The sequence below is a fragment of the Mesocricetus auratus genome, unplaced genomic scaffold, assembly GCF_017639785.1.
Source record: "Mesocricetus auratus isolate SY011 unplaced genomic scaffold, BCM_Maur_2.0 Super-Scaffold_100003, whole genome shotgun sequence".
Taxonomy (NCBI): domain Eukaryota; kingdom Metazoa; phylum Chordata; class Mammalia; order Rodentia; family Cricetidae; genus Mesocricetus; species Mesocricetus auratus.
Window position 1 is genome coordinate 19,151,245 of NW_024429188.1, and position 12,774 is coordinate 19,164,018.

The 12,774-nt window shown below is 44.6% G+C and overlaps 1 protein-coding gene across 5 annotated transcripts in view; it reads right to left on the reverse strand.

Moving 5' to 3' along the window:
• Nucleotides 1-12,774, reverse strand: part of Rai2 (retinoic acid induced 2) — a 69,965-nt gene that overhangs the window by 8,576 nt on the left and 48,615 nt on the right. The gene's annotated exons all lie outside the window — the stretch shown is intronic.

Genomic DNA, 12,774 nt, shown 5'->3' on the forward strand with positions numbered 1-12,774 from the left:
ATAGACTTAGTTTATATGGAACAAATATCATTTATCAGTTATGTCTGGTCTGCAGGACTGTCTACATCCTTGTTGAAATTGAAGTCCTTAGAGCAGCTACAACAGCATCACTCACAAGCTTGTTTGAGATGCAGAATCTTAAGCCACAACCCGGACCCATTGAGTCAGTATCTGCATGTCAAGAAGATCCTTGGGTTATGAATATGCATATTAATGTTTGAAAAGCACTGGCTTATTACTGGTTCTCAAACTGAGCTGTGCACTGGAATCGCCTGGTATCTATTAAAACGATGCCTGGATCCCACACCCAAGACTGATTGCAGTTTGAGCCCTGCAGAACATAAAGTTCACCAGGTGATTCTAATATGCAATCAGGTTTGGAATTCAACCTACAGTTAGAACACAGGACAGTGAGCAATCTGGCTTTCACAGTGGCTGGCCTTCCTTCTTGGGTCACAGAAAACACAGAAACTGTTATCACCCCAAATCCTCTCAACCTCCCTCTGGCCCTCACATTGTCTCTCTATGTACCCCAGTCTCTTAAAGAGGTGGGCAGTTTCTCCCTTTTGCAAGGCTGGTTTGCTAAAGCTGATAAAAATCTGCTCCTTTCCACTCACTCCTTATTCTTAGTCTATTTTCCACTTTTGACTAGGGCTTACACAACTCCCTCAATAAATGACCCAATTCTGTATAAAAATCACTAGCCATTAACTATGAGCCAGCATATTTTGTTCCTTAATACTGTATATACATATGCTTTCACCATTCAGGACCCAGGGTGCACCATCTAAGAAGCAACTCCAACTGGGCTCAAAAATGGGTTTTCTGTACCCACAGGGTGTAGTAATTGTCAATTACTTGCCCCAGCAATTGAATTTTCTGAGCTTTAAACATCAGCACAAGGCCCTCTTATTTTAACAAACCTGTGAACATAATTACTACTTGAATGTATTACCAAATTGGTTACAATATGAAAAATAACACAAAGTAGTCACATGCCTTACATTTAGTTATATTTTACATGCAGAGACTTATACAGTCCTCCAAAATGAATGTGATAACTCAAATTAACTTTGGAAATGAGTTACTCAGCCTACTACTTAAGTTCCCAAGGCTGTGGTGGTCATACAGATTTCAACTGAAATCAACCTTGGTGAAGATGGGCATTGTCTGTGGAATCCTGTCAGAAATGGAGTAAAATTATTAGACCTGTTCCTTAACTGGTTAAAAATCACGGAGAGGACAGATCCAGTGCCATTAATTGTCATTGACATCAACAATTTGAAGATCATCCTGAAGGCAGGAGAGAAATGTATGCCCCAGGGTGCTACAAAAGTTATATATGTTCAGTTTAGCATCTCATGTTTGCATTCTCACTTTCTTATTTCTGTAGTTCATGGTAATACAGAAACATAGAAATACACACACATGATGTTTATGTGTATGTGGGTGGGTGTGTTCAGTTTTCCCTCATAGGAGCATAAGAATGAAATGCTGACACTCAGTAAGAGAGAGATGACTCTCTCAGGGAGAGCCCAGTTAGATTTCTAGGGCTCTTCTGTCTAAGTAAGTTTAGGCTGGTCACTAGCCCAATCCATCCTTCCTGTTTTACAGAGGAGGACACTGACACTCAGAGGTCAAGTGACTGGTTCAAGTTCACACAGTACAGTGTACATTGGCTCTCCACCAAAGCACACCATCTGACCCATTGCTTTTGTTTCAAATGCTAAGAACACTGATGAACATGTGGGCCAAGCAAGATTGAAGAAAGGGAGCCCCAAGTTCTCAGGCCTGATATTCCAAATCTTTGTTAGATTCTAGAAAAGAATCTGGGAAACTCGCTTGGGATGGTCATTCTACCCCTTTCTCTTTCTGGTAAATAATGCCATAAGCGTCTCCATTTATTTTCTTATTTACTGTCCCAACAGCCTTTAGCCTGCCTCCTAAGGATCAATGATGGCCCTTTGGACCTTGTAGATCTTAGCATAAGGCAGGAGGAGGAAACCAGATTTATGTTCATTCATTTATCCATTCTTTCAAAAATGATCTGGGGGCCTACTGTATGATAGGCCTGCATTTCCTATTCTATGTTCTCTAAAGAGACATCACCTTCTTTACTGGATTAGTTCTCAAGACAGGAACCAAATCCACCTTTCCCCAAGGTTGTCTTCTTTCTTCAGGGTTCTTTCAAGGCCCGTATTTCTTATGGAGGTAAAGGAATTCGTCCAAGAGACGAATGCCTGTCCCTAGACAGCTATGGGGGGGTGTGATGTAAGAAGAATCTGTTTAAGGTAGAGAAAAGCATTTATTTTCTACATTAGGAGGAAAGACATGTTCTTCACATTCTGATGAGTTTCTATAGATGGCAAGAAGAATGCCTCAGCATCACAGGAGACAATCAGCGGGGACTGTCAGAGTGACGGGTCATGCTTAAGTGGACAGTGAACTTTGTGAATTATCAACTGCTGATTCTTACATTCAGCTGAGTCCCTACAACTCGTATCAGACACCCAGCCTCCAAAAATCTGCAGGTGCCTGAGCTGGAAGGGCAGTTTTCACAGAAGCACAAGGCACATCTAAGGTCTCAGGCCAGGTATCATCTTGAAGAGCTATTGTCTGAGGAAATTTTTCTGGCAACAAAGAAACTTCTTATATTTGGAATGAAGAGGGACAAAAACCTGCCTTCTGAAAGAGAAAATACTTCTAATTAGATTGAGATACAAAGGTTAAATTTTTGTTCTGGGAAAAATTGTTTATAATCCTATGTGAGTAGAAGGACATTTTTCAGAAACCACTATGCCAGAAATAGACCCTCTGAGGGGTCACTTGAAGAAAGGGATTGTAGAATTCTAGGGTACAAAGGGCTTGGGTTCAGTGTTTTCCATTTTCCTAAGGCCTGTGAGCCCCTCATCAACCACTGGTGTAGAGATAGTGCCAGTCTATTCTGGGCACTGTGCCCTCCTGAGCTTTGAAATGAGGTCCAGGTTCAAACTTCAACTGTTACTAACTGCTGGTTGTGTGATCTTGGAAAAGTTAGTTCCAAGCCTCAGTTTCCCTCTCTGTAAGATGATGACTGAAAATTAAGTCCTCTCATGTGGGATAGTTGTGACGAAGGGAGCTCATTTAAGTAAAGAACTTGCTACAGTGCTTGTCACATGGAAGGCTCAAACAAGACCATCAGCATTGTCCTCTTTGGCTCCATCATCACTTGTTATCATCATCATCCTCATCTTTACCACAGTCATCGCTGCAGTTGCCACAGTTTTCTTAGTTGTCATTCTCATTGCTATTGCCATCATCTTTGTTGCCACATTGTTATGGCAGCATTGTATTTTTTCCTTACTGGACCCACTGTCTACATTTTCTCCAAGTGTCTGGAGTAGCGTTGTCAAAGCTTTATGGCTGAACAGGCTTGCTCATTTGTAACCCTGTTTGGTCAAAGGTTCACTTGAAAATCAGCTGCCAGAAACTGGGAAGGTACAGATCATAAAATGAGCCTTACACCTGACAGTGAAGTTTTCAGGCAAACCCCCTTGCTCACTCAACTCCAACTTCACTAGACTATCAAACATTCCCAGTGAAAAGAGAATACAGTGGTATCACAATATTAGAAACCAAAGATGGTAGGAAAAGATGTTATAAATATAAAAAATGATTTCTCATTTGGCAGGAAGACTAGAGGAGAAAGAATAAGAGCAGAACGTCATGGATCTTGCATGTGTGGACTTAGGAGAACTTAGCTATGCATCATTTCACTCAGGTTTCCTTCAAGAACCTAAGTAGCTTTCTCTCCCCACTTACCAGTGGTAATGGGGTCATCTTCTTGCTCACAAAAACAAAGGATTCCTGGACAACAGATAAAGGAAAGAAGAGGGAAACAAGAAGCAAAAAGAGACTCTTTGCTAACTAGGCCAAAGTAAAAGGGAAGAACATTTCAAAGTATGCAGGCCTAAGTGAGAAAGAGCTTCCTGGGCAGGAAGTGTTAGAACACCAAGGGGAGCTGTGAGAACCCACCCCCCCCCCCCCCGAAAACCCCATGGAATGATCATTTTTCAGTGGGTCACAAGGGGGCGATGTTAGGGTGCAAAGGCTGCTGCAACTTAGCTGCGGGGAGGAGACATAACAAAGACCAGAGTTTGGGGATATATTTCACAGGAGCATAAGGAAGGTGGTCCTCATTTTGGCAGAACTTCTCACTGCTTTTAAAATGACCAAACACACTCACTTCAGACTTGCTGTGCTCTCAGTCCTAGAAAAAAACTACCCTGTGTGCCTTCTTAATGTGTCTGATCTTTATTTGCATTTATCCATACTCCTGCTCTACCTGGGGCAGTCAGAATTGTGTTTCTCCCATCAAAATTTGACTTTCTAGAAAGAAGCTGATGAACTAATCCTCAACACAGTATTTGACTGTCTTGGTTAGGTATATGACTGATAAAGCTCAAATATTATGTTTCCCTTACTGATATAATAAATGTAATCCAGAAATGATAAAGTCATGCAAAAAGAAATGGGATTCTAATTGATAACTTCAAGAAACTAATCATCAGGAAGAACCTTCTGTCCATTTGACATTTTTCCATAGGCAAGACCTTACAACCAATGACCAAGTTAGCTAGAGGTATTCAAACTTGCCTGAGTGCAACATGGCCCCCACCTTTAGGCACTCCACACTTAAGAAAAGATATGAAGGTGAGTCAGTTATTCATCGCTTTACAAAGAAATTGCTAATTTTGTGTTTTCCAGTATGGATATTGTGGCAAACTAGCTATTCTTCATGGGACTGGGTCACTGGACTGATTGCCTCTTGTTTCTGCCTTACCATGCAAGAAGTACAGGACTGAATCTCACATACAACATATAAGGCTACAGCCACAAAGGAAACTCAATGGTCCAGTGGCAATGAGCATGGTGAGGAAGGTTGGGGGAGGGGCTGTTGGTTTTGAGAGAGTCCAGCTGGCCAGTTATCTTGGGTTCTTGTGAGGAGCCGCCCTCGCTATCGCTATTGCCGTTAGAAGATGGCGCTGACATCCACTGTCAGTTGGAGTTAACTGTCGCTGTCAGTTGGAGTTAACCGTTTAAGCTGTGCCTCTCCCGTGGCGTCATCTGGGGTGATGTGCAAACCACCAATCCCGGCTCTACATGTCTCACTCGGGAGGCTCTAGGCTTATGCCAAAGAGGCTGGGTTTGCAGGGTCTCCCTCTAAGAAGCTGATCATCTATCTCTCAAGATGCATTAAAGCTTTACTGCAGAAGGATCCAGTGTTCTGCGTCGTTCTTGCTGGCGAGACAGTGGCCTTGGGACATCAGGTGCGAGCTCCAGAACTCTTCAACATCGCCGCGGCACGCGAGGACCCCTCGGGCAAGGGAGGCGGATTCAAACTGCAGGGACGTAGGTTCAGAGGTATCTTTATCTGAACAACCCTTTTCTCGACTTTGGCCACTTAGTTTGTCATCACCGTGAGACGGGTCAGTGGAGGCTTTGGTGCTAGTCCTGTTTGTCCTTCTCCTTCATCGTGGCTGGTGGTGCTGACAGAACGGCGCTGTCCGTCTGGCGCTGTCCGTCTGGCGCTGTCCGTCTGGCGCTGTCCATCTGGCGCTGTCCATCTGGCGCTGTCAGTCTGGTGCTGGCAGTCTGGGCAGTGCTGTCAGTCTGGTAACGGAGTTCGAAGCATTTTAGATAACATGCGCGCGATGCGGGTTGTCCACAGTCAGTGGTTACTGCCCTGAACTGTGCTAAAACAAAGAGATCAGCAAATTGCCACCACGAACACTTCAAAATTTTGGAAAGGAGGTAGATGAAATTGCTACATGGTATGCTGTTCCAGGGTCCCTCACTGTGGCCTCATGGAATAGCTAGAGTAGGAAACTAGACAAGGAAGCATGCAAGAAAGGAGATCTCACTTGGAAATTTTAAGCCATTTGGAAGCTGGTTAAAGGCTTGCTTGGAGGATGAGGCCTGTCACCCTGCTATAATAGAAAGTCAGGGAACCTTAGAGGAAGTTCAGGATAGCATGTCAGAAACTGAACGGGTGAAGGAAAATGGGAGCTCGCAAAAGAAAAGACATGTCTGAAAAGACCTCCCAGGAAGTTAAGAAAGGAGAAAGAGAGGGAGTTATCATTCCACCCTTAACAAATCTAAGAAAAAGAAAAAAGCCAGGTCTAGTCTATACCCTGCAGTAGAGCTAGAAGCGCGAGCTAGATAATTCTGATTCAAACACTCTGGATTCAGCGAAGAAGGTGGTCTGAGAGGAGTGGCACGGTATGAGGAAAAGATATCACCTGATAGTACCCGGCCACTGAAAACAAAAAAATGAATGTGAATACACTGCCCTACTCGTCCAGCGGGCTCACCTCGGCGCCCCTCCGCCATGCCGGAAACGGCTGAATACTGGTACTGACTCCTTTTTACCTTTAAGGAGCGGAGAGAAAAATACAAGTAACAGTGAGTATTCGAGAATGCGGAAGCGGAGAGTACATACCCCTGTAGATTACAATCAAATCAAAGAATTGGCGAATGCGTTAGTAGTGTGGGGTCAATGCTAACTTTACCACATTACCACAGGTGGAAAGGCTTGCTAATTTGCCATGACTCCCACTGACTGGCAAACGACAGTGAAAGCAGTGCTTCCCAACATGGGACAATACATGGAATGGAAGGCTCTCTGGTATGATGCAGCCCAGGCACAAGCTAGAGTTAATGCCACGGCTGAAGATGAGAATCAGAGGCAGTGGACATTTGAAATGCTGACAGGTCAGGGTCAACATGCCCTTAATCAAACCAACTACATCTGGGGCGTCTATGGTCAGGTGTCGGCCGCCGCTATTAAAGCATGGAAGGCCCTCACAAAAGGGGAGAGTCCAGTGGACACCTTACAAAGATTGTCCAAGGACCCCAAGAGCCATTTTCAGACTTTGTGGCCAGAATGACAGAGGCCGCCAGTCGCATCTTTGGTGATTCAGAACAAGCTATGCCCCTGATTGAGCAACTTGTCTATGAACAAGCAACCCAGGAATGTCGAGCGGCTATCGCCCCTCGCAAAAGCAAAGGTTTACAAGATTGGCTCAGAGTGTGCAGGGAGCTGGGGGACCCCTAACCAATGCAGGACTAGCTGCCGCCATTTTACAAACGCACAGGTATAGAGATTTATCTAATCGAAAAGCTTGTTTTAATTGTGGGAGAATGGGGCACCTTAAGAAAGATTGTCAAGCCCCTGAAAGAACAAGAGAATCGAAGCTTTGCCATCGTTGTGGTAAAGGTTATCATAGGGCTAGCGAATGCAGGTCAGTCCGGGATGTAAAAGGGAGGCTTCTGCCCCCTATTGAAGAATCCAAGGTACCCCAATCAAAAAACGGGTCACGGGGCCCATGGTCCCAGGGCCCTCAGAAATATGGGAACCAATTTCAGAAAAGCAATCAAGAGGAAGTAGAGGTTTCGAGGAACCTCCGGAATGGACTTGCGTGCCGCCTCCGACTTCTTACTCATGCCCCAAATGAATGTTCAACCGGTCCCAGTCCATTCCCCTGGACCTTTGCCCCCTGCCACCATTGGGCTTATTCTGGGCCGTGGCTCCTTAACTTTACAGGGACTCATTATATATCCTGGGATTGTTGACCCATATCATAAAGAGGAGATTCAAGTTCTCTGTTCTAGCCCTCGGGGTGTATTTTCTATAAAGCAGGGAGATAGAATTGCACAACTGGTGTTGCTGCCCTCCCTCGGGGATGGAGAAACCTACACTTTACAAAAAAGGGCTATGGGATCTTCTGGAAGTGATTCAGCCTATCTGGCTATACCCCTAAATGAGAGACCTACAATAAAATTGTTAATTAATGGAAAAGAATTTGAAGGGATAATGGATTCGGGAGCAGACAAAAGCATTATTTCACTCCATTGGTGGCCGAAGTCTTGGCCCACTGTTGTTTCATCTCATTCTCTACAAGGTCTTGGATACCAGTCCTCTCCTGCCATCAGTGCCTCAGCCTTAACCTGGCGGGATGCTGAAGGCAAACAGGGATGTTTTACCCCCTATGTGTTGCCACTCCCTGTAAATTTATGGGGACGAGATGTGTTACAAGCCATGGGCATGACCCTAACTAATGAATACTCCCCCAGGCATCAGCCATTATGGCAAAGATGGGGTATACAAATGGTAGAGGCTTGGGTAGGCAAGAACAAGGCAGAATAAAACCCATTACACAACACGGAAATCGGGGTAGAAAAGGACTGGGTTTTATTTAGGGGCCGTTGAGGCTTCACGACCCATACCATGGAAAACAGAGGAGCCGTTATGGGTCTCTCAATGGCCTCTATCCTCTGAAAAATTAGAGGCTGTCACAAGATTAGTGCAAGAACAGGAACGGCTGGGGCATCTAGAGCCTTCTACCTCCCCATGGAATACACCAATTTTTGTTATTAAGAAGAAATCTGGGAAGTGGAGATTACTCCACGACCTGCGGGCCATTAACAATCAGATGCATCTTTTTGGCCCTGTTCAAAGAGGCCTTCCTTTGCTTTCTGCACTTCCTCAAGATTGGAAGCTTATTATTATAGATATTAAGGATTGTTTCTTCTCTATTCCACTTTACCCACGGGATAGACCAAGGTTTGCCTTCACTATCCCTTCTCTTAATCATATGGAACCAGACAAGAGATTTCAGTGGAAGGTACTGCCGCAAGGCATGGCCAATAGCCCAACAATATGTCAGCTATATGTGCAGGAGGCTTTGGAGCCAATTAGGAAGCAATTTACATCTTTAATCGTTATCCATTATATGGACGATATTCTTATTTGTCACAAAGAGTTAGATGTTTTACAAAAGGCTTTTCCCATGCTGGTGGCTGAATTAAAACAGTGGGGATTAGAGATTGCCTCAGAAAAGGTTCAAATTGCAGATACAGGCCTCTTTTTGGGCTCAAAGATTACTCCCAAAAATATAGTTCCTCAGAAAATAGAAATTCGCAAAGACCACTTACAAACATTAAATGATTTTCAGAAACTTCTGGGAGATATAAATTGGTTGAGGCCCTTTTTAAAAATTCCATCTGCTGATCTAAAACCCCTCTTCGATCTCCTGGAGGGTGAGCCTCATATCTCCTCACCCAGAAAATTTACCCCTGCCGCCCACCGAGCCTTACAGATGGTGGAAGAGGCCTTACAGGAAGCACAATTACAACGAATTGAGGAGTCACTACCTTTTAATCTGTGTGTTTTTAAGACAGCTCAATTGCCAACTGCAGTCCTGTGGCAACATGGACCATTACTTTGGATTCATCCAAATGCTTCCCCTGCTAAGATTATTGACTGGTACCCTGATGCTGTTGCACAGCTCGCTTCGCGGAATAAAAGCAGCTGTTACACATTTTGGCAGGGATCCTGATTCCTTGATTGTGCCTTATACTGCTGCACAAGTTCAGACCTTGGCAGCCACATCTAGTGATTGGGCAGTTTTAGTTACTTCCTTTTCAGGACAAATTGATAATCATTTTCCAAAGCATCCAATTTTACAGTTTGCCCTAAACCAGGCTATAGTGTTTCCACAAGTGACAGCTAAAGACCCACTCCCAGATGGGACTGTGGTGTACACTGATGGATCAAAAACTGGTATGGGAGCTTATGTGGTCAAGGATAGGGTTATATCTAAACAATATAATGAAACTTCACCTCAAGTTGTAGAATGTCTGATAGTACTGGAGGTTCTTGAGGCTTTTCCAGGACCCCTCAATATTGTATCAGATTCCTCTTATGTGGTTAATGCAGTTAATCTCCTTGAGATAGCTGGAATAATAAGATCCTCCAGCAGAGTTGCTAACATCTTTCAGAAGATACAAGCTGCCTTGTTAAATAGGAGATTTCCTGTTTTCATTACCCATGTCCGAGCACATTCTGGACTCCCAGGTCCCATGTCCTTAGGGAATGACTTAGCGGACAAGGCTACAAAGCTGGTGGCCGCTGCCTTGTCTACCCATGCACAAGCAGCAAAAGAATTCCATAAGCGCTTTCATGTGACGGCTGAGACCTTGCGCCGTCGTTTTGCTCTATCCAGGAAAGAGGCTAGGGAAATTGTTACTCAATGCCAGAATTGCTGCGAATTCTTACCTACTCCCCACATGGGAATAAACCCACGTGGCATTAGACCATTGCAGATGTGGCAGATGGATGTTACTCATATTCCCTCTTTTGGAAGGCTTCAATATGTTCATGTTTCTGTTGACACCTGTTCTGGCGTAATGTTTGCCACACCCCTAACAGGGGAAAAGGCCTCATATGTGATTCAACATTGCCTTGAGGCCTGGAGTGCTTAGGGAAAACCCAGAATTTTAAAAACAGACAATGGACCAGCATATACCTCTCAAAAATTCCGACAGTTTTGTCGGCAAATGGATGTTACCCATCTAACTGGCCTACCTTATAACCCTCAAGGACAGGGCATTGTGGAACGTGCCCATCGTACACTCAAATCATATCTGATTAAACAAAAGGGGAGTATTGAGGATGTTCTACCCTCGGTACCAAGAGTTGCTGTATCCATGGCACTTTTTACCCTTAATTTCTTGAACTGTGATGCCCAAGGCCACACTGCGGCTGATCGCCACAGTTTAGAGCCTGATAGGCCAAAAGAAATGGTAAAATGGAAAGATGTCTTGACTGATCTCTGGAAAGGCCCGGATCCTATTCTTATAAGATCCAGGGGAGCTGTGTGTGTTTTTCCACAGGAGGAAGAAAACCCCCTGTGGATCCCTGAAAGACTCACTCGAAGAGCTCCTTCACAACTCCAGAATAAGAAGGATGGAGGCCAAGTGGGTGATGAAGACTCTCCTACTCGGGATGATGGTTCCTAGTATGATGGGAGAGTTACGGTGGGCCATCATGTCTACCTTCCCCTACCGATGCCAGTGATGCAGAATGCCCAGGTGTTCCCTAGATTTTTCACAAATAATAGAGAGTTGGGGCTTGCCTTTTTGCCTTTAGATCCTCAGATACAGAGTTTTCAGGATGAGAGAACCTTGTCATTAGTAGGAAGCTTGTGCTTTACTGTGATTTCTTCATTAAAGGATAATTTTATTCATATGGATCCAGAAAGATCTAATGCTAATCCTTTTGAATTAATGGAAGCTGTACTGATCTTTCTCCTATGATAGTGAGAAGGGACAGATTACTTTTGATTGGAAAGGGGCATTAGGCAACAGTCTGAGTGAGGGACAGAGCTCTGGATCATCTGATTGGTCCTCCTCCAATGTTAAGTATACCCCTTTTAAGAGAACTAATTATTCAGCTGCCCTTTATTTGGGTTGTGAGTAATGATACCTTAGGTAAGAATCAGAAAGAAATAAATTGTTCTGCTTAGAATTGTTTTTATGCATTATGCTGGGATGCTATTAAGCACCCTTTTGCTTTGGTAATGCGCATGCCTCGATTTATTCCAGCTCCTGTTGAGGCGCCAAGTAATTTGAGTTTGTTTAGGGAAAAGCGAGATTTTTGGGATCTCTGCTATTATTGTGGGCCTGATAGCCACCGCCGCGGTTACTGCTTCGGTTACCGCCTCGGCCCTTGCACTTTCTGCCACTGTGCAGACAACTCAAACCATTAATGAACTATAGGCCACTGTGACCATGGTCCTAGATAAACAGGCCACTGCCAATTCTCAGATACAAGGAGGCCTGATGTTGGTAAACCAACAGATTAATTTGGTTCAGGAACAATTGGATATATTGTGGCAGATGGCCAAATTGGGATGTGAACAAAGTTGCCTGGCCTTTGTGTCACTTCAGTACAATATGAGAATTTTACAAGAGCAGCTAACCTGTCAAAAGCTCTGTCTCAACATTTATTACAGAATTGGACTTTTGAGTTTGAGCAGACACTCCGTGAGTTGAGAATGGCGATCCTGCAAGTGAATTCGACGCATCTGGATCTTTCTCTGATGGAAGACCTCTCCTCCTGGATTTCATCTGCATTTTCTTATTTTAAGGAATGGGTGGGGGTAGGATCATTTAGCCTAGTTCTCTGCTGTGGAATAGTGTTGATGCTTTGGATGGTGTGTACGCTCAGAGCCCAAACAAAAGAGACAAAGTGGTGGTGGCACAAGCACTTGCTGCCTTAGAACACGGAGCATCCCCTGACATTTGGTTAACCATGTTAAAGCAATAGGTCGCTGGCCTCCCAGCTCTTGCACCCCACGAGGCTAGTCTCATTGCACGGGATAGAGTGGGTAGGCTTCAGCAGCCCAAGGAGTTGCAAGGCTAAGCACTGCACAGGAGAGGTCTGCGGTATAACGACTTTCTCCTGGGAGATAAGTCATCTTGCATGAAGGTTCTATGTCATGATCTCCTTCCCCCAGAAAAACGACATCGGACTGGTCAGGGCTCTCTCTGGGGATAAGACCCTGGAGAGGAGCTTTGTACATGTTCCGAATTTGCACATGGGGATTTGACCTCTATCTCCACTCCAAAGTTGTGGGTGTCCTATTGCTTCAAAAATAAATGAATAGGGGGAGATGTGAGGAGCCGCCCTCGCTATCGCTATTGCCGTTAGAAGATGGCGCTGACATCTGCTGTCAGTTGGAGTTAACCGTTTAAGCTGTGCCTCTCCCGTGGCGTCATCTGGGGTGATGTGCAAACCACCAATCCCGGCTCTACACGTCTCACTCGGAGCTCCTAGGCTTATATAAGGGGCTGGGTTTCTTAGCTTGGGGTCTCCCTCTAAGAAGCTGATCATCTATCTCTCAAGATGCATTAAAGCTTTACTGCAGAAGGATCAGTGTTCTGCGTCGT